Below are 18,967 nucleotides of genomic sequence, written 5' to 3' on the forward strand. Positions count from 1 at the left end.
GGGTTCTCTTTGATGAGAAGGGGTTGTGGGCACCTCAAATCAAGGCTAAGAGCATATCCGTGGCCAGATCCACATCAGCCCTTATGGGATTTTCAAAAAGGTTAGGCCCATGGAGGCCCTCTTAAAAGTTTATAATACCAAATGCATCCCAATCGCCATGTATGGCTCACCTTTATGGGGCTATGTATCTCACGAAAAGCTCCAAAGAGTGGAAAATAGGTTTTTGAGATACCTTTTGTCTGTTCCCCAGACCACCCCTACCTTCTCTATCCACTCTGAGGTGGGTCTGGACTATGTTACATAGGCCCCATTAACGTTCTTGGCAAAAACATGGCTCAATCAAGAATTAACTTTAAATCACGCTATCTTGAGTGATGTCATGGCATTGGATAATGCAAAAAAAGTCATCCAGCATTAGGAGGGAGGACATTAATTGAATCAAGAAGCACTTTATGGATAGGGCTAGATTGGCTCGTGAGGAGCAGGAACTGTTGAAACCTACAGTCAGATTGTATTATACACTATCAATTTCCCCCTCACTTGAGCCATATCTCAAAATCGTAACTAAACCACTTCACAGATTCTTACTGACCAAATTTAGATTCAATTTGATTCATCTCCCCCTGGGTAGCTACCAATCATGGGCCAAACCAGAAGGGGGTCCACCTTGTAACTGTGATAAATTCTCACAAGATACCATGCATTTTATCATGTTTTGTGGGTTTTACTCGGACATAAGGAAAAAATATTTGTTACCAATTCTGAGAGAGGCCGGCTTCATTCAAGTCAGGCCTGCTCTAATCTATCTCCAGTCATTGAGTAGCACCCGCATTATATTCTGTGTGGCTAGTTTTTTAGTGGCGGCATTTAGAACTAAAATAAATAACGTGCCACCTAATGTATTATCTTAATTAATTGTATTATCCACGCTGATTTTAACTTGATTAACTGCACTGTATCTGTTTATAAGGGCCTTGCAGGGAGTTTGTAAATATATGAATTACCTGTTTTCACGTTTGTATGTAAATGTTTTATGTCTTTTATGATTTTAACAAATCAAATAAATTGTATTTGACTGACTGACTGAAGTGGAGGATGGGCTTGGCTGAATTGGACTCTGTTGTGCACTTACAGCACCACTACTTGAGGTAATGGAGGTCGAGCTGGATGGAGGTCCCTGCCGGCCCTTCTGACAAGAAAATATGGAAGCTGTAGGTCGTGTTGGTGTAGTAGTTAACTGCTTTGGTGGTGGTACCAGTGCCACGCCGCCCACATCAGGCACAGCAGCAATTCGGGATAGGGTCAGAATGTCTGTCTGCTGCATGCCCGCTGTGGCTGGAGTGACGACTGTGATGACTGGGTCGTCGTCAGACTGTTCATCAGCAGCAGAATACACCCATAAGCAATAAGCCAACATCACTGGTGGATGGTGATTGAACAATTAAAGTGGCTGCCTCTGCAACACTCATGGCCTTGGACCTAACTTGGCGTGGTGGCACTGAGCCCAATGAAGCGGAGGTGCTGCTCCCAGCTTGGTCCCTGGCGGACCCCGCGGCTGCAGGCGTAGTTTTTTCCCCCCCAAAAAAGGGTCTGTGGGCACACCAGTCTCCTTGGTAAGTGGCGCCACTTGCTTCTTCTGCTCCTTCTTACTGGCAGTGGCACTGGCAAGTTTCTTGGTAGAGGAGCTACGGCCACCTTTCTTTGGGCCCATCTTCTTCAGATGTCAGAACAGCAGGCCACAGTTGCACGAGTTGCAGAGTTGTCTGTGGCCACACGTGACGTCATGTGATGTTGTGCTGCACACACCGCAGCAGGACTTCTTCCTCGCACTGATGATGAACGAAGACTGATTTGTGGTTCTCTTGTGCACCTAAAAGCAAAGGAAGCCAGAGGAACATCAGTTAAATAAATGTTGCACATGTCGTGCTTCAATGAATATTTGCAACTAGGCATTTAATTTTACAACACACCCAAAAACGGAGGGACTTAAAATAAAATTTAAATTCTAATCAAACATGGATGTTTACATTAGTAGAAGAGACACCCCACAGAAAGACTTGGTCCATGCACCACTGAGTACCCCTGGGCATAATGGATGAAAGCAAGGCAAGCTGGGTGCAGGCCTGAGCACACTGCCTGGCTTTAAAATGGCCCCTTGACCCCCACCCACATGGCCAGGCCCTGCCTGTACCAGGCCTCAAGATGGCCCCCACCCACATGGCCAAGCCCCAAAAACACCCCAAAAAGTCGAAAAACACACAAAAATCACCACAATCCAATGCCATCCATGGCCTCAATGATGTTTAAATTCAAGACACCCCACAGAAAGACTTGGTCCATGCACCACTGAGTACCCCATGGCATAATGGATGAAAGCAAGGCAAACTGGGTACAGGCATGAGCACACTGCCTGGATTCAAAATAGCCCCTTGACCCCCACCCACATGGCCAGGCCCTGCTTGTACCAGGCCTCAAAATGGCCCCCATCCACATGGCCAGGCCCCAACACCACCCCAAAAAGTCAAAAAACACACAAAAATCACCACAATCCAATGCCATCCATGCCCTCAATGATGTTTAAATTCAAGACACCCCACAGAAAGACTTGGTCCATGCACCACTCACTACCCCTGGGCATAATGGATGAAAGCAAGGCAAACTGGGTGCAGGCCTGAGCACACTGCCTGGCTTCAAAATGGCCCCTTGACCCCCACCCACATGGCTAGGTCCTGCCTGTACCAGGCCTCAACATGGCCCCCACCCACATGGCCAGGTCCCAACAACACCCCAAAAAGTCAAAAACACATAAAAATCACCACAATCCAATGCCATCCATGCCCTCAATGATGTTTAAGTTCAGAGACCCCACACAAAGACTTGGCCCATGCACCACTGAGTACCCCTGGGCATAATGGATGAAAGCAAGGCAAACTGGGTGCAGGCCTGAGCACACTGCCTGGCTTCAAAATGGCCCCTTGAGCCTTGAACCCCACCAAATGGCCAGGCCCTGCCTGTACGAGGCCTTAAAATGGCCCCCACCCACATGGCCAGGCCCCAACAACACCCCAAAAAGTCGAAAAACACACCGAAAACACCCCAATCCAATGACAACCATGCCCTCAATGATGTTTAAATTCAAGACACCCCACAGAAAGACTTGGTCCCTGCACCACTCACTACCCCTGGGCCTACTGGCTAGTGTGGCTTTACAGGCCCCCCAAAATTAAAAAAAAAAATCCACATATAACAGTGAGCTAAAATTCCATGACATAAATGAGATTTAAGTTCAACCAAACTCACAGAAAGAGTTTTATCATGCACCCATGACTAACCCTGGGCCTACTGGATACTGTGGCTACCCACAATATATATTTTTTTAAAGTTGTGAAAAAGTTTTAAAATTGTAGTTGCAGCAACTGCAATGCCCCAAACAAACAATACCAACTTACTTGTAAAATCTAAAATCCAAAATTGATCCAAACTCCAAAGTCCAAAAAGTCCTCAAATACAAATATCCAGGGGGGGCGTGGCCAAGCAACATGGCCGGCAGGACGTGAGCTCCACCAGCTCCGTCCCGAGGACCCGCTAATCCTGCTGTGAAATCCTGCCCGGACTGTCCATTCTGTGAGAATCGAGTCGGTGGACCTCCTGACTCGCCTGGGATCTCACGAGTTGAGGGAGCGATCTCGGATCCCTCCATGGACGGGCGCAGAGGCACGCTTGGAGGTTGGAGCGGCGCGCTGAATCACGCAACGCCGCAGTCTGGGCCTAGGTTGCGGAGGCGAACTGTGGGAGACCCGCCCTGATCTGACGCCCTGTGGGTTCCAGGCCGGGCAAGTCCTTGGCGGACCCCGGCGCTTTGCCAGCGGCTGCCGATCCGCAGTTGGAGAGTGAGGACCGGTTTTGGAGAGCCTCGGTGATCTCTGGCGATCGTGGAGGAGGAGGCGGGGCGCCTTCCATACTGGGCTGTGCTCCTGTGGCGGAGCTTCGCCCCGGGCGTTGAGCGACCGGAGACTGCTTGACCGGCTGCCGGGGCCTCGGGAGACCTACGTCGGACGGGGTGAGCGTGGTGCCCATGAGTACTGCTGCCCTGTCCCCTGATGGTGCTGTGCCTCCAGTGAACCGGACCCTGTGTCACTGGGCAGTCAGCCTGGCCTGCTTCCTTCGGTGTGGCCCACGGGAGTTGAGGCCTTGCCCCCCCCCCGAGGCACAAACTGACTTACCTCCCCCTATTAGGAGTTCCTGGTGCCTTGATACTCCAGAGTGGGTCACGGAGTGCGGTGCCTTGGGGATGAGACCACGTTGGCTCCCTTCCCCCACTCACCCGCCATTTTGACTGCTCCTCCCAGTGATTCCTTGGTGGTGCTGTGCGTGCGTGTGGCGGGGAGCCCACTGGTTGGACTACGACTGCGTGCCATTCTTGAGGGGGTGCTTCCGGGGGCCCCTACGATCGATTGGGGGTGTGCCGACTGTCCCTATCCTTATTGCCTGGGCGAGCGCCGGACTCTGACCGCCACTGCGATCCCGGCTTGAGGAGGAGGCGAGGACACGCTACATCTGTTCTGCCCTGATTGCTGGGTCGCCTGGCCTGCCTCGGCGACCGCCTGCACTGCGCCTGCTGCCGGGCGCTGCAGTGGCCTGTAAACTGCGTTACACCTGGCCCACGCGGTACAGTGCTTCTGTCCTCTCCCGTGGGAGCGCCTCTGGAGGCCTACAAATTCTTCTCCCGCCCAACTGGATTGTCAGCTATCCCGCCGCCTGGCCCGTTGAGTGCATCAGGGATCAATACTTGCCCATTTTTCTTTTCCTTGCAGTGGGGAGTGCCGGACTCCCGCCCTTGTGGGGGCACCTCCGTGGGGATTGCCTTGGGTCGTCTCGGCTGCTCCCTTGCCCGGATCAGACACCGCCGGGAGCCGTCTAATGTGCTGGCATTTCGCCCGCTCATCCTTTCTTGGGACCGCCACTGAGCTCTACACCTAACTAGTGGGACCAAGCTGAAACTCTTTGGGAACCCTTGGGCGGGCACACGTCTCACCCCTCTAGATGGCGACCCGTAAGGATAGGTCCGCGAAATCCTCCCAACCCAACACCATTGTCCAGTATACCACTCAACGTCTGCCCTCGCAGAGGATCACGCGGCAGACGGGCCCAGAGGATGGGGGGGATGGCCCGCCTGAGCCTTCCAGGGCGGAGATCCTGAAGGCTATCCAGGGATCCCATTCTGCCTTGGAGAGGCAGATCGAAACTGTGTCCATAGATGTTAATCTACTCCGGACGGATCTCCGTAAAGTAGCGGACAAGGTCACTGATGCGGAGGGCAATATTGCCCAATTACAAACTGAGGTGGCTTCCTTGCAAAAATCTGTTGCGCACCTGACGTCCACCACCCGTGCACTGGAGAGAAGAGCTGAAGACGCGGAAGGCAGGGCCCGTCGAAGTAACATCAGGGTCCTGGGCGTGCCGGAACGCTTGGAGGCTGGTAACGCTGAGCGCTTTTTGGAGACCTGGATCCGTACCCAGTTGTGCCCGACCGGATTGTCCAGTGTCTTTGTCATTGAACGGGCACATAGGGCCCTTGTTCCCCCTCCGCGGCCGGGCGAGCCTCCTAGAGCCCTGATCGCAAAGATCCTGAACTATAGAGATCGTGACTGTATTCTAAGGGCCGCAAGGGAAATGGAGTCCCTCACAATTGAAAATAGCCGAGTTTCTATCTATCCTGATTATACTCAGCAGGTGCAAGAGCAGCGGAAGTCCTACCTGGGAGTTAAGCAAAAACTCAGGGACATAAAGCTCCAATACATGCTCCGCTACCCAGCCAAACTCAAGGTGCTCTCCCAGGGCCGCGCCCACTTCTTTGAGTCCCCGGCAGAGGTGTGGGAGTGGCTCGAGATCCGGGGAGATGACCTACCACCTGGCGAGCGGGGCGGTCCCCGCGAGACCTGGGGGACCCGGCCCCAGCGATGCCGTCGAGTCAGAGGTCGTCGCCGGTCCCGATCCCGGGGTTCTGCTGAGCCTCGGGTGACTGTGGGGGAGGACTGAGCGCTGCGCATGAGAACATCGCCGACGGAGGTGGCCCCGGAGTCCCCTGAGACGTCTGCCCCTGGTGAGGTCCTGGTCCCGGATACTTTGCAGGAAACCTTGCCGGATACGGACTCCACTGCTCCAGTGGTCCCGGAAACTGGCCTTTCTGGACCACAGCTTGAGTGAGCTCTGACCTAAGGTACTCTTTTGTTAATGCGTTGTTGTCCTCCGCTGTGGGGGCATCCCCTTCTGGGTCTTTGTCAGATCATTGCTGTCTCTCCTTGGTGTTGGGACCCATGGGTGTTCGACTGCGGAGGAGAGCTGCTGCCCCGTTCGCCAGGGTGTCACGCTGTGGGGCCCAAGAGTCTATGACGGATCGTCGCCCAGCATAGAGACTGTACTCAATGGACATTCCCGGAGACTGTCCTGGAACATTGGGTCCTCGGGGAGCTGGGGGTGGTGGGTGGGTCTGGTTGGTTGTGTGTGAGTGTGGGTTTCGTGGGTTGTATGGGGTGGCTGTGTACGTCCTGGCACTGGCAGGGGAAGGGCAGGGTAGCGCTTTTGGTTGTTGCTGTCCTTTTGCTCGTGGGTGGGGGTGGGGAAACTGTTTCTGGAGGGGTTCTGGGTTCCGTTGTTGTTTTTGACTGGCACCTGCTGAGGGGGGGGCGGGGTGGCAAGTTTTGATGTTGCCCTACTTCTGCTCATGAATGGGGGGGGATTTCTTTAGAGTTCGTGTGGTTGGGGGAGCTCTGGGGTTGGGGGGTATTGTTTTTGGCATCGAGTGTACCGTGATTCAGGCCCCTGGGAGGCTGCTTGCAGATGCTGGACTTGGTTGCCCGGATGGGCAAGCTCAATGCTTATGGGATACAAATTTTTAACTTGGAGCGTGCGGGACTTGGGCACTTGCACCAAAAGACATAGGGTATTGTCCTTTCTACGCCGTCATGGAGTCTCTGTGGCGTGCTTGCAGGAAACCCATCTGAATGAGGATGGTGCCCATAAGTTGGCGAAGAAGTGGAGGGGTCAAATGTTCCATTCCTCCTTCTCTACCTATGCTAGGGGGGTCCTGATCTGGGTGGCACCCGGGGTTCCCCTGGCGGTCCAGTATGCTGAGGCAGATATTGAGGGAAGATATGTACTCTTGCGGGTGAAGCTGGATGGGAGGGATTTCCTGCTGTTGAATTCTTATGCACCCAATGTAGATGACCCTAATTTCTTTTCCGGCTTACAGGAGCTTGTAGTCTCTTATTTAGAAGCCCCCCTTCTCTGGTTTGGAGACTTTAACTGTGTGCTGGATCCGCTGCTAGACAGGCATCCTCCACGTGCAGGCACGAAACCACGGATGACGACTCGTCTCCGGGAGGTGATGGATAACCTGGGTGCTGTAGATCTGTGGCGACTGGGTAATCCGGGACTGAAATTGTACACCTGTTATACCCCCATACACAACACTCATAGTAGGCTTGATAGAGTCCTTGCTGCCAATGTCGATGCTTCCCTTGTTTTCTCGGTCACGCATCAGGCCCGGTTTTTGTCCGATCATTCGCCCGTAACGTGCGTAATGCAGTGGGCGGACCGATCCTCCCGTCCGCGGACCTGGAGAATGCCGGGGGATCTCCTGCAGGACCCGGTGGGACGGGAACATGTGGAGACGACCCTACGTACCTATCTGGATCTGAATTGGGGAGTTGGTGACATCTCTTATGCGACCAAGTGGGACGCCCTTAAGGCGGTTGTGCGGGCCGCGTGTATGGGCCTGACCTATGGGGTCCGGAGACAGCTGCTCCGTGAGCTCAAGAGCGCCGAGGAGCGCCTCTGCCGGTGTCAAGCCTTATCGAATCCGGTCGGATCGGACCTAGACTCCGAAAGGACGGCCCGTGAGGGCGTACACAATATTCTTACCCGGCTGGATAAATTTACCCTCGGCCGCTATCGCCAGCGGCTCCACCGTGAGGGGGACAAATCGGGCCGGCTATTGGCCTGGATCCTCCGTAGGGAATCGGCGCCCGCACGGATCGTGACATTGAGGGACCCTGCTGGGGACCTGGTGCACTCAGAGGTGGACCTCCTTGCGATCCTTCGCACACATCTACAGACGGTATATACCGCGGACCCCCTAGTGACGGAGGCATCGTATCAGCCATACCTTCGTGGTTTGACCCTCCAGACTCTCTCAAAGGAAGATGCGGAGGGCCTAGACGCTGCGGTGACGCTCCAGGAGGTCAAAATGGCATTGGCCGCCCTACCGACGGCTAAGACGCCCGGTGGAGACGGTTTTCCGCCCGAGTTTTATCAGGCGTTTGCAGATACCCTCGCTCCCTGTCTCCTCCAGATTTATCATGACGCTCTGGAGCGGGGCACACTCCCGCCAACCATGCAACAAGGTGAGGTTTGCATGATTCTCAAGCCGGGTGGGGATGACTGTGATCCCGCGGCCTACCGGCCTATCACTCTCATTAACACTGATGCAAAAATTCTCACTAAGATCTTCGCCACGCGGCTGGCACCACACATGACGCACTTAGTTCACCAAGATCAGTGCGGCTTTATCCCGGGCCGCAACACCGCCATGAACCTTCGGCGATTAAACCACGTTCTCCATGAGGTACGTGGTAGAGAGGATCCCCAGGTCCTGGTGTCGATAGATCTGACTAAAGCCTTTGATACTGTCAGCTGGGGGTACCTTTTGGAGGTGCTTCAGGTGGCTGGAGTGGGACCCCTCTTCTGCGCCTAGATCCGACTCCTATACAGTGCGCCTACGGTCAGGGTCACACTCGGGGCGGCCCGATCCGAGGAGTGGCAGCTGGGCAGGGGCACCCGTCAGGGGTGCCCCCTGTCGCCGCTCCTATTTGCATTGGCGATTGAGCCCCTGGCGGTGTCATTCCATGCGGAGATGACCCCCTGGGGGATTCAAGTGGGGGAAACAGTGCACTTGATCTCGTTATATGCCGACGACGCGCTGTTCTACCTGTCCGCCCCCCGGGAATTACTGCCGCTCCTGTTGCACCACTTGGATCGTTTTGGTGAGGCCTCCGGACTGCGCCTTAATCCTGCAAAGTCTTTGATCTTCCCCCTGGCGGGATGCGGTGAGGACCCAAGAGTGGGATTCCCGCACCTGGGACTTAGATGGGAAGTGGAGGCCTTCCACTACCTGGGGATCCAGGTGGCCGTGTCCGATGAGCAATTGCTGGCTCGGAACGCCGAACGGGTGCTCAGTTCCCTACAACAGTCCGTGTCCTTCTGGAACACGCTCCCACTCTCTCTCATGGGACAGTTGGCCGTCTCGAATATGGTTATGCTGCCCAGAGTGCTGTATACCTTGCAGAATGCCCTGTGCCCTCTCCCTCCTCGAATATTCAACAAACTCAATATGCTGCTCACCTCCTTGCTTTGGGCGGGCAGACGCAGCAGAGTTGCATTGCGCACGATGGTTAGACGTTGGGAGGAAGGAGGCCTGGAGGCCCCGAGGTTTGACCTGTATTATTATGCGGCCCAACTGCTGCCGGCTGCACGCTGGTTTGCGGGTGCGGACAACTGGGAGTTGCGACTCCTGGCTGGTAGAGCAGATGAGCGGTCCCTACAGGTGGCCCTGATGCGGGGTAGGGGAGCGGATGACTCCCTGCCATATATTGTTCGACACACGGCTGGACTTTGGCAGCGAGTGGTGGAGAGGATATTAAGGCGGGCCCCATTTCATAGGGAGCTACCGGTGTGGATATTAGCGCCGGTGACGTTGATGGAAGACCACATGTCGTTCCGGGAATGGCGTGAAGGCGGCTGTGATACTTTAGCGGATCTGTATCCGATGATTCCTTTGTGACCCTGGAAAGGGCTACGGAGGCCTTCGGTCTCACTGGGGGACAGTTTCTCCATTATAGGGCCCTGCAGGACATAGCGAGGGTGACCTGAGCGCAATATCCGGAGGCACCCCCGGTGTCCCAAACTCTGAATGTCCTGTTGTCGTGCGGCAGGGGACGGCGTTTGATAACGCTGTTCTATACGGCTATGAGATGCGACTCGGTGCCCCCGATATCTCCGGCCTGGGCTGCATGGGAGGCGGATCTAGGGGTCGCCTTGGACCCGGGACAACGCAAACGCATAGGGACACTTACTAGGAAGGTGTCGTGTAACGCACGCTTCAAACTGATTCATTTCAACTTTGTCCATCGCACTTACATAACCCCAGTTGCTTTACACCGCATTGCCGCGGATAAATTGGATACCTGCCCTAGATGTAGTACGGTCAGAGCCGGATTTCTTCACTTGGCTTGGGAGTGTCCGCTGGTCGGAGACTTCTGGAGGGCAGTGGTGGTCCATATTAGGAAGGTCACGAGCCTGCCTATTGACCTAACCCCACTTCACTGCTTGTTGGCCCTAGTCCCTAAACCCAAGAAGAGGAACCTCTCATATAAAATGTTGCAGCTGCTCTTGGTGCTGGCTAGGAGGCAGGTGGCTATCACCTGGATGGGACAGAGGGCACCAGACATCTCATTGTGGCTCCGGGACGTGGGGGAATGGACATTGGCGGAGGAGACTCACATGCAGCATACACGTAAGGATGAGCGTCTGCAAGAGTATCTGCTCGCATGGAGAATGATGTGCGCTGAGGGGTTCGCTGATAGCGATTCTGATGCAACCAGTGCTGATTTGTTCTCATCTGTGGAATCGGGGCCCGAAGATGGGGTGGTGGGAGGTGGCGAGGGAGAGTAGGTGTCGGGGTAATGCCCTAATGTCTATGCACAAGGTTCCTCAATGTCAGTTTTGTATATTTGCTTTGATTCCCAGGAATGTAACTATTGTAACTACTGCTATATCTGCACCTGCTGGGGCTGGGAACTGTGTACACTTGTATTTTTCTTCTACTGATACCAATTTTTTGGGGGGGGGTTGTGTTGTTCAATTTGCTGAGAAACAAAATGTTTTTTTTTTTTTTTAAATACAAATATCCAGCAGCAGCCACAAAAAGTAATCCTTCCAGCTCCAGATCCAAAGAAAAAGTGACCAGGACATGGACAAAGCACTAGGAGGAGCCTGCTGGACAGGAACAGGAAGTTGGAGACTCTGGGGCACTTCCTTCCTCCCACCCCCCACAAAAATGGACTCCTTGCACAAAAAAGTGCAGCCAAATATCAATCTGAGGAGTGATTCTGAATCAATAGCGTGATCGCGGGCCCTTATGACGTACTCGCGTTGTCAAACTCTCGCTGTGCAAGATGGCGGGCGGCGATGACGTACTCGCGGTAGAAAAACTCTTGCGCGATCACGCAGCAAGATCTAAAATGGCGCAGCACACGCAAACCGGGAGAAAAACAACTCGGCGAACTCAGAATCACGGTAAGCCAATGCCGCGTGTGCAATATTGTATTTTTCAAGTGCGACCAAGCAAAAAATCCGACAGCTTGCAAATTGCGTATTTTTGGGCAGATTCGCGAATTTGCCAAAAATCCGCACATTCCGCGAACGGAACGGATTTTCAGCCCATACTTACCTCATACCTGCATGTATGTACCTGTGATTCTCCCATGCTAATGTACTACGTGAGATGCTGTATTGTATCAGTTAGACATATCGGTATATTTGGGCTGAGTTAGTATCATGCTCCTGTACTGATAGATATTGGTACATAACACTGTGTCACTGATTTTTCCCCCTCTTATCTCCCATGCCTGCAGCTCAAAGTCCACCAGAGTAAGGCCGTGTGGAGGGCCATTGCATGCAAGGTGCGGGCTCTGGGTGTCTCCAACCGACGGCGCACCCAATGTCACAAGAGGTGGGATGATATCTGACGGCTCAACAAGAATGTGGTTGAGATGACTCTTGGGCTGCTCCCCCAGACTGACAGGTTGGCGCAGCGGAGCATAACACCACTAATGGCCCGCATCTTGGCCGTGACACAGCCTGAGCTGGATACGCGTTTAAAGGAGCATCAGCAGCAAGATAGGGGTGAGTATTCTTGGAAGGGTGACTTTGGCTGTGAGTGGCTGCATGTGTTCACAAAAAAACGTATTGCAATGTCCCTACGTTGGAGAATGACCAAAAGATTGGGTACCTACAAGGTAGGCTGCCCACTAAGCAAATTCATTTACTGGACACAACCACTAGAACTCAAATGCAATATTGCAAATGGGTAAGTTCTCACAACATCAAACTTTTGTTTCAATCATGGACATATTAGCATATCAGTGTATTAATGGTTTCATGTGACAAGAAGCACTCTAAATCAAAATTTAGTATATATAAAATAAACATAAGTTTATTACACATTTGTCTTAAATTTTTAAAAACAGGTATATTGTACACAACAAATACGGCAAATACATAAAAATTATACACAAAATTTTTTTTAAAATGTTCAAAGGAACACAGGTCGACGCGGCGTTTCGGTTTAAAAAAACCTTCATCAGGACAGTTTCTTCAGTTTTTGTGATTGAATTCACAATTATTCAGTAACCGGCTTTTGTGGTGACAAAGCCTAGATGTGTCCTGGTTTGGGTCCACATATGAAGATAATGACGTCCCATATATTCGGGATATGATAAAAACCTTTCACTCAGATGTGAGTTTTGATCAATTTCACTGTATCGGAGGGGCCACCAGAGGATTTGTGCACTATTGGATCAATATGCACGATGGCAATTCTTGCGTAATCGCTACAGCCGCTTGGTACATGTGCTTCATAGGCTTTAAAGCTAGTAAAACTTTTTACTGGAACTATCAGAATCCTGAACGCTGTAGACGGAGGAGCAGGGAGGCCAGCTCTTTTTATTCAGATGTAATTGAAATCGCGAGCATTACAAAAACAGCCTATGAAGCACATGTACCAAGCGGCTGTAGCGATTACGCAAGAATTGCCATCGTGCATATTGATCCAATAGTGCACAAATCCTCTGGTGGCCCCTCCGATACAGTGAAATTGATCAAAACTCACATCTGAGTGAAAGGTTTTTATCATATCCCGAATATATGGGACGTCATTATCTTCATATGTGGACCCAAACCAGGACACATCTAGGCTTTGTCACCACAAAAGCCGGTTACTGAATAATTGTGAATTCAATCACAAAAACTGAAGAAACTGTCCTGATGAAGGTTTTTTAAACCGAAACGCCGCGTCGACCTGTGTTCCTTTGAACATTTTAAAAAAAAATTTGTGTATAATTTTTATGTATTTGCCGTATTTGTTGTGTACAATATACCTGTTTTTAAAAATTTAAGACAAATGTGTAATAAACTTATGTTTATTTTATATATACTAAATTTTGATTTAGAGTGCTTCTTGTCACATGAAACCATTAATACACTGATATGCTAATATGTCCATGATTGAAACAAAAGTTTGATGTTGTGAGAACTTACCCATTTGCAATATTGCATTTGAGTTCTAGTGGTTGTGTCCAGTAAATGAATTTGCTTAGTGGGCAGCCTACCTTGTAGGTACCCAATCTTTTGGTCATTCTCCAACGTAGGGACATTGCAATACGTTTTTTTGTCATTTCCCCTGGTCCCAATCTGTACCTGAGGGGTCCCCCTATACTTTCTTTGCATGTGTTCACAGCCTAGGCCAGCGCTGGGCTATGTGATGTTGGTAGTGTGATGCAGTAGCTTGTAAGTGGTCTCTGTGTTGGGTGCAGCTGTCATGCATTTGCCCTACCTGTACTTCCTAATGTTATTGGAGTAATGGGCATTTACATTTCATTCAGAGTTGTGGGCTCCAGGTAACGTCTGCATTGGGTTAGTCTGGGAAATCCCATGTAAGGGCACAGCAGTGTGCATAATCTGCGTGTGCTTTCATCAATGCGTGCATTGCCTGACCTCAGAATGGTGAGGCTTAGACATCTGACACCAATGTGCAACAGTAGTTGTGCACCAAAGTGCAACATGGTGGATGGCATATGCTCATGGCCATTGTGGACTGTTATGTTGCAGTCTGTATCTGTGTTGTCCCCTTCTGCTCCATCCAGATATGACAGTGGCAACATGTGGTGGGGTACATCTTTGCCCACATCAGGCCCCTAGGTGTGCTCAGAGCTATTTGTGTGTATGGTTGAAAACAGCCACCAGCAGGATATTGTGCTGTGTGGTCATCACATGGCTCACTTATGCCCCGTTAGCTTGTTGACACACAAAATTTGTGTTAAAAATTGAGGTCGAACAATGTTTTTGCACAGGGTGGTGTGCAACATGGAGATTTCATCAACTTTAGTGATGCTGTGCTTGCATATGAATGTTCTGTTGATGCCAATGAACTGACCCTACATCTCTCTCTCTCAGGCAGCATCTCCTGTGGGCACGGAAGGACAGGGGACGGACACCAGTGGTAAGGCATCAAGCACAACTGCCGCACACAAGCACAGTGATGCCAAAGGGGATGATGGACGGAGCACTTGAGCAAATCAAACACTCACCCCCAGTCAACTGATCTGGGTTTAATCCATCATCATTCTTTAGCTCACTCCATCACCCCAGTTCAGACATGGCCATATGCAAATCAGTCTGACCCTGTGCCTCATGAGAACAGTCCAGCTCAATTTGCCAAGCCATGTCTTCCCTGGACCGGAAACACGAATCCTGGGACTGGTTTCTGGCTAATCAGCCGTCATCAGCCAGGCTGGCTTGAATCCAGTGGCAAAGTGAGCAAGAGACCCGTGTCTGGGCATACCCTGCCAACTTAGGGTGAACAAAGCAATACCACAGGGGATGATGGATGGAGCGCTTGAGCAAATCAAACACTCACCCCCAGTCAACTGATCTGGGTTTAATCCATCATCATTCTTTAGCTCACTCCACCACCCAAGTTCAAACATGGCCATATGCAAATCAGTCTGACCCTGTGCCTCATGGGAACAGTCCAGCCCAAACTGCCAAGCCATGTCTTCCCTGGACCGGAAACAAGCATCCTGGGACCGGTTTCTGGCTAATCAGCCATCATCAGCCAGGCTAGCTCGAATCCAGTGGCAAAGTGAGCAAGGGACCCACGTCTGGGCATACCCTGCCAACTTAGGGCGAACAAAGCAATACCAAAGGGGATTATGGACGGAGCGCTTGAGCGAATCAACACTCACCCCCAGTCAACTGTTCTGGGTTTAATCCATCATCATTCTTTAGCTCACTCCACCACCCCAGTTCAGACATGGCCATATGCAAATCAGTCTGACCCTGTGCCTTATGGGAACAGTCCAGCCCAAACTGCCAAGCCATGTCTTCCCTGGACTGGAAACAAGCATCCTGGGACCGGTTTCTGGCTAATAAGCCGTCATCAGCCAGGCTAGCTTGTGTCGTGCCTGCAGCAGCCGTGGTTGGCAAAAACCCCAGGCACAGTTGGTTGGCAAGATGGCCACGGAGGGTAAAACACGCATGCGTGAAGAGCAGCGAATGCGTGTAAGCTATGATGATGATATTTAGTTCCGCTTTACAAACCCGAGAACGCTTTGCGTTCCTTTCCGGGTTGGGGTATAGTTTGGCGTTCGGGTCACGGTGGTGTCGTCCAGCGGTTCTCGACGGGTTGCAGCTGGCGTCGGTTCACACATTCGGCGCGCTCTATTTCCCTCCAGTGTCAAGGTATTTCGAACTTGATTTGTTCTTGTGCAATCCTTGTTTGTTTTCACTGTGTCTGTTTGCAGTGTTCCTTTTTGTTAATTAGTCCGAGTGAGTGGATGATTTGAATCCACTTAAGCCTTTTTGGTTCAGTGGCTCCCTGGCGTCTTTAGGGAATCGTTCGTTATTGTCTAGACTACCTGCCTCTTGTTGCTTTCTCCCTTACTTCAGTGAGTTACACTTAGAGTGTAAGAAGCTTCATATGATTCGGGAGGAGTCAAGATGGCGGGCTGACACCGCCGAGTGAAGGTTGCTGCACGGAGCCGCTCTGCCTGAGGAACGAACGCTGCTAGCCCATGAAATAATTTTTACTTCACCTAGAAACAAGGTGATTTGGAAAAAGCTCGCAGACTAGGGACAAGAGGAATCAGTATGCGGCACTTACGAAGCATTTCATCGACGTTAGTAAACTTACAGTTGGCAGATCGGGATTGCCGATTCGGTTTTGCTTTTCTGGCTCTGCATTACTATTCCGCTCTTCTTGGTGAATTACTCGGCGGCTGGATTTCAAAATTGATCTAATGTTACGGGTTCTGCTTCGACACTGCGGCAGGACTCTGCTTCACTCCTGGAACTACGCCGCGGCTGGCCTTGCTAACCTTGCTCGCACTGCAGCTGGGAGCTCACCTGACACTACGCCCAATCAAGCGGAGTACGCCGCTGAGACCAGAGGAGACGGAAGCAGGGAGAGCGCTGATGTCCATGCGACAGACGAGGTCTACACGGAATCGTAAGACCTGTCAGACGCGGAGTCAAGCACACACAGGTACGATGGCGGCAACAGCGGCAGCGGCAGTGGGGCTAACGGTAGTAGGGGCGCCAGGCTCTAACAACGAGTCTCAGCAGACCCAACAGTCCCAACAGACACATACTACGAATACTAATGCTAACAGCGGGAAATCTAAAACCCAGCCTAACAATACAAAAGCTGATGATGATACTAGCGCAGCGGACCTACGCTATGATACGAAATGTGCTCCAATTATGAAGGGAGGTAGCAGTGCTGAGCCAAAAAATAGATCTGAGCTAACAATAGAGGCAAAAACGAAAAAGAAAAGCAACAATAAGGATGTAGAGACCAACGAGAACGCAACTACTACCCTACCAGTCAAGATCTCAACTCTGGCTGAAACCACGGCGGGGAACACTATTGGAGGAGGAGTAGTGGACGAGGCGGTCAAAGCAGACAGTACTGTGATAAAGAGTCTAAGGAAGGGATCGGACAAGCTGCCCCACACAAATGTTAACTTGGGTTCAGCCACTAATTCACTAACTCTGGAGATATCGCATGGGTGCCAAACGACCATGCAGAGAGCAGAAGCAACTGAGGAATTACTATCTCTGGTACATGACCAAAGGGTGGATGTTGACGAACCGAATGTTAATATCAATGCCCAATCACAGATAGTTCAAAATAAAACAAAGGAGAAACTATGCGGCGATGGTGATGGCCTATCTCAAGAATCTACGGTCATATCAGATGAAGACTCTAATTTAGAATACGACGAAATAACAGAAGAAGAGGGAGTAGACGATACACTTAAAGCTTTAACTAAAAAAACTATAATAAGGAAAAAAAAGACGAAGGGCAAAACCATGCAAAAAAATCTGTTATTAAAGACAGCTTCAAAAGAATTGCCAGGAAACAAGAAAAATCGCCTTATCGATGATAGCCCTCTGAGAAGATGGATAGAGGCAAAGGGAGGAGTCAAGACTATGGCTTTAAGACTCTCTGGCGCCAGTCCTGATGACACGATCTGCATACAAGGTCCTAAATTAAACCACCCTATGGACCCCTCAATAGATTCTAGTCTAAGTGCAGTATCTCTAAATCAAGTGGCACCAAGGAATACGACTTTAACACACACGGAAAGGAGTGGTGAGCCCAGAGCAGGGGGCTCCCCAATAACCCCAGGAACCCCAATAATCTCTCTTACTCCTACTCCTATTCCCACTTCCAATACTTCCTCTACTCCTCCTGTGTACATTGTAGAGGCCAACGAATCTGAAGACCAAGTTCATGATGTAGTAGCCAATAACCTTGATCAGCCAAGTGAAGACACGGAACCATTAATATTAAATCGGAAGAAAACCCAACCACTCTTGGCTGACATTCCTGCTAACACCTTGGGATTAAATCTTGAGCAAGAACTTGTAGAGAAGGTGATGGATGACTCAGATATTAATTTTCCAAAAGCACTAGCAATTTCCCTCACCATATCCGCACAAACACCCCCTCAAATGGTTTCACAAGATTCCTTCAACCCCTCAGGCCCAACAAACATATCAATGGTTACAATCATGCAGACGCTTCTAGAACAAAGAGCGGAGATACAACAACAATATCTGCAGTTAAGAGAAGATAATACTAAACTGCATGAAACTATGAGAGATATTGGTCTAGGTTTGGGAGGAGTGACAAAGGATATTGAAGACATAAAACTACGAATTGTGGAAGTGGAAGAAGATGTGAATAAGACTTCGTCAACTGCTAAGCAAAACACACTAAGAGTTTCTAAACTAGAAGCTAAAGTGGAAGATCTTGAAAATCGGGCACGAAGGCAAAATCTCAGATTATTTGGCATACCAGAAGGGATGGAGGGGTCCGACCCGCGGGCATTCATGGTGAAACTTTTTCAAAGAGCCTTTATTGATCTCGCCGATTGGGACTGGGATTCCCAGTTACAGAGAGTCCATAGACTACCCTTGACTCAAAGAAGCACAAGCAGTAAATTTCCTAGACCATTTTTGATCTACTTTGGCAACTTTCTTTTGCGGCAAGCTGTATCATTTAAGGCCAGGCCCAACAATCCGGTCACCGTTGACAATCTCACTTTTTTTGTGAAATCTGACTTAAGTAAGGGCACAATGGACAAACGCTGGGAGCTTCGGAAGATGATAGATGCCTTCAAAAATATAGGATGTATGGCCTATCTCCAAGAACCTGCTCGCCTCAAGGTCATTCGCAATGGTCAAACGGTTTTTTTCACTGATCTTTCAGCCGCTGAACAATCTTTGGAAAAATTCTCTTGGGAGAATGCAAAAGAAAATCAAAAAGAAAAGGACAACTAAGGAGATAAAATAACTGGCGCTCATGCACTAATGACACTATTTCACCTTTCGCTTCTTCAGTGTTCAGTACACTGAATTCATATGTATTGAGCACATGGCTCACATTTTTTCCTTGTTTTGATGCACAACCATATTTATGGTGTGTATTATTAACTTTTTTTCATGGGCGTAGCCAATCTTTTTTTCTATCCATTTCTCACTCTGTTGGTGTGTGTTTATGTATAGAGCAATTTAAGATATGGCATGAGCGGTCTCTCATGTATGCACCTTCACTACACTG

Source organism: Lissotriton helveticus, chromosome 5_1 (genome assembly GCF_964261635.1).
Source record: "Lissotriton helveticus chromosome 5_1, aLisHel1.1, whole genome shotgun sequence".
NCBI lineage: Eukaryota > Metazoa > Chordata > Amphibia > Caudata > Salamandridae > Lissotriton > Lissotriton helveticus.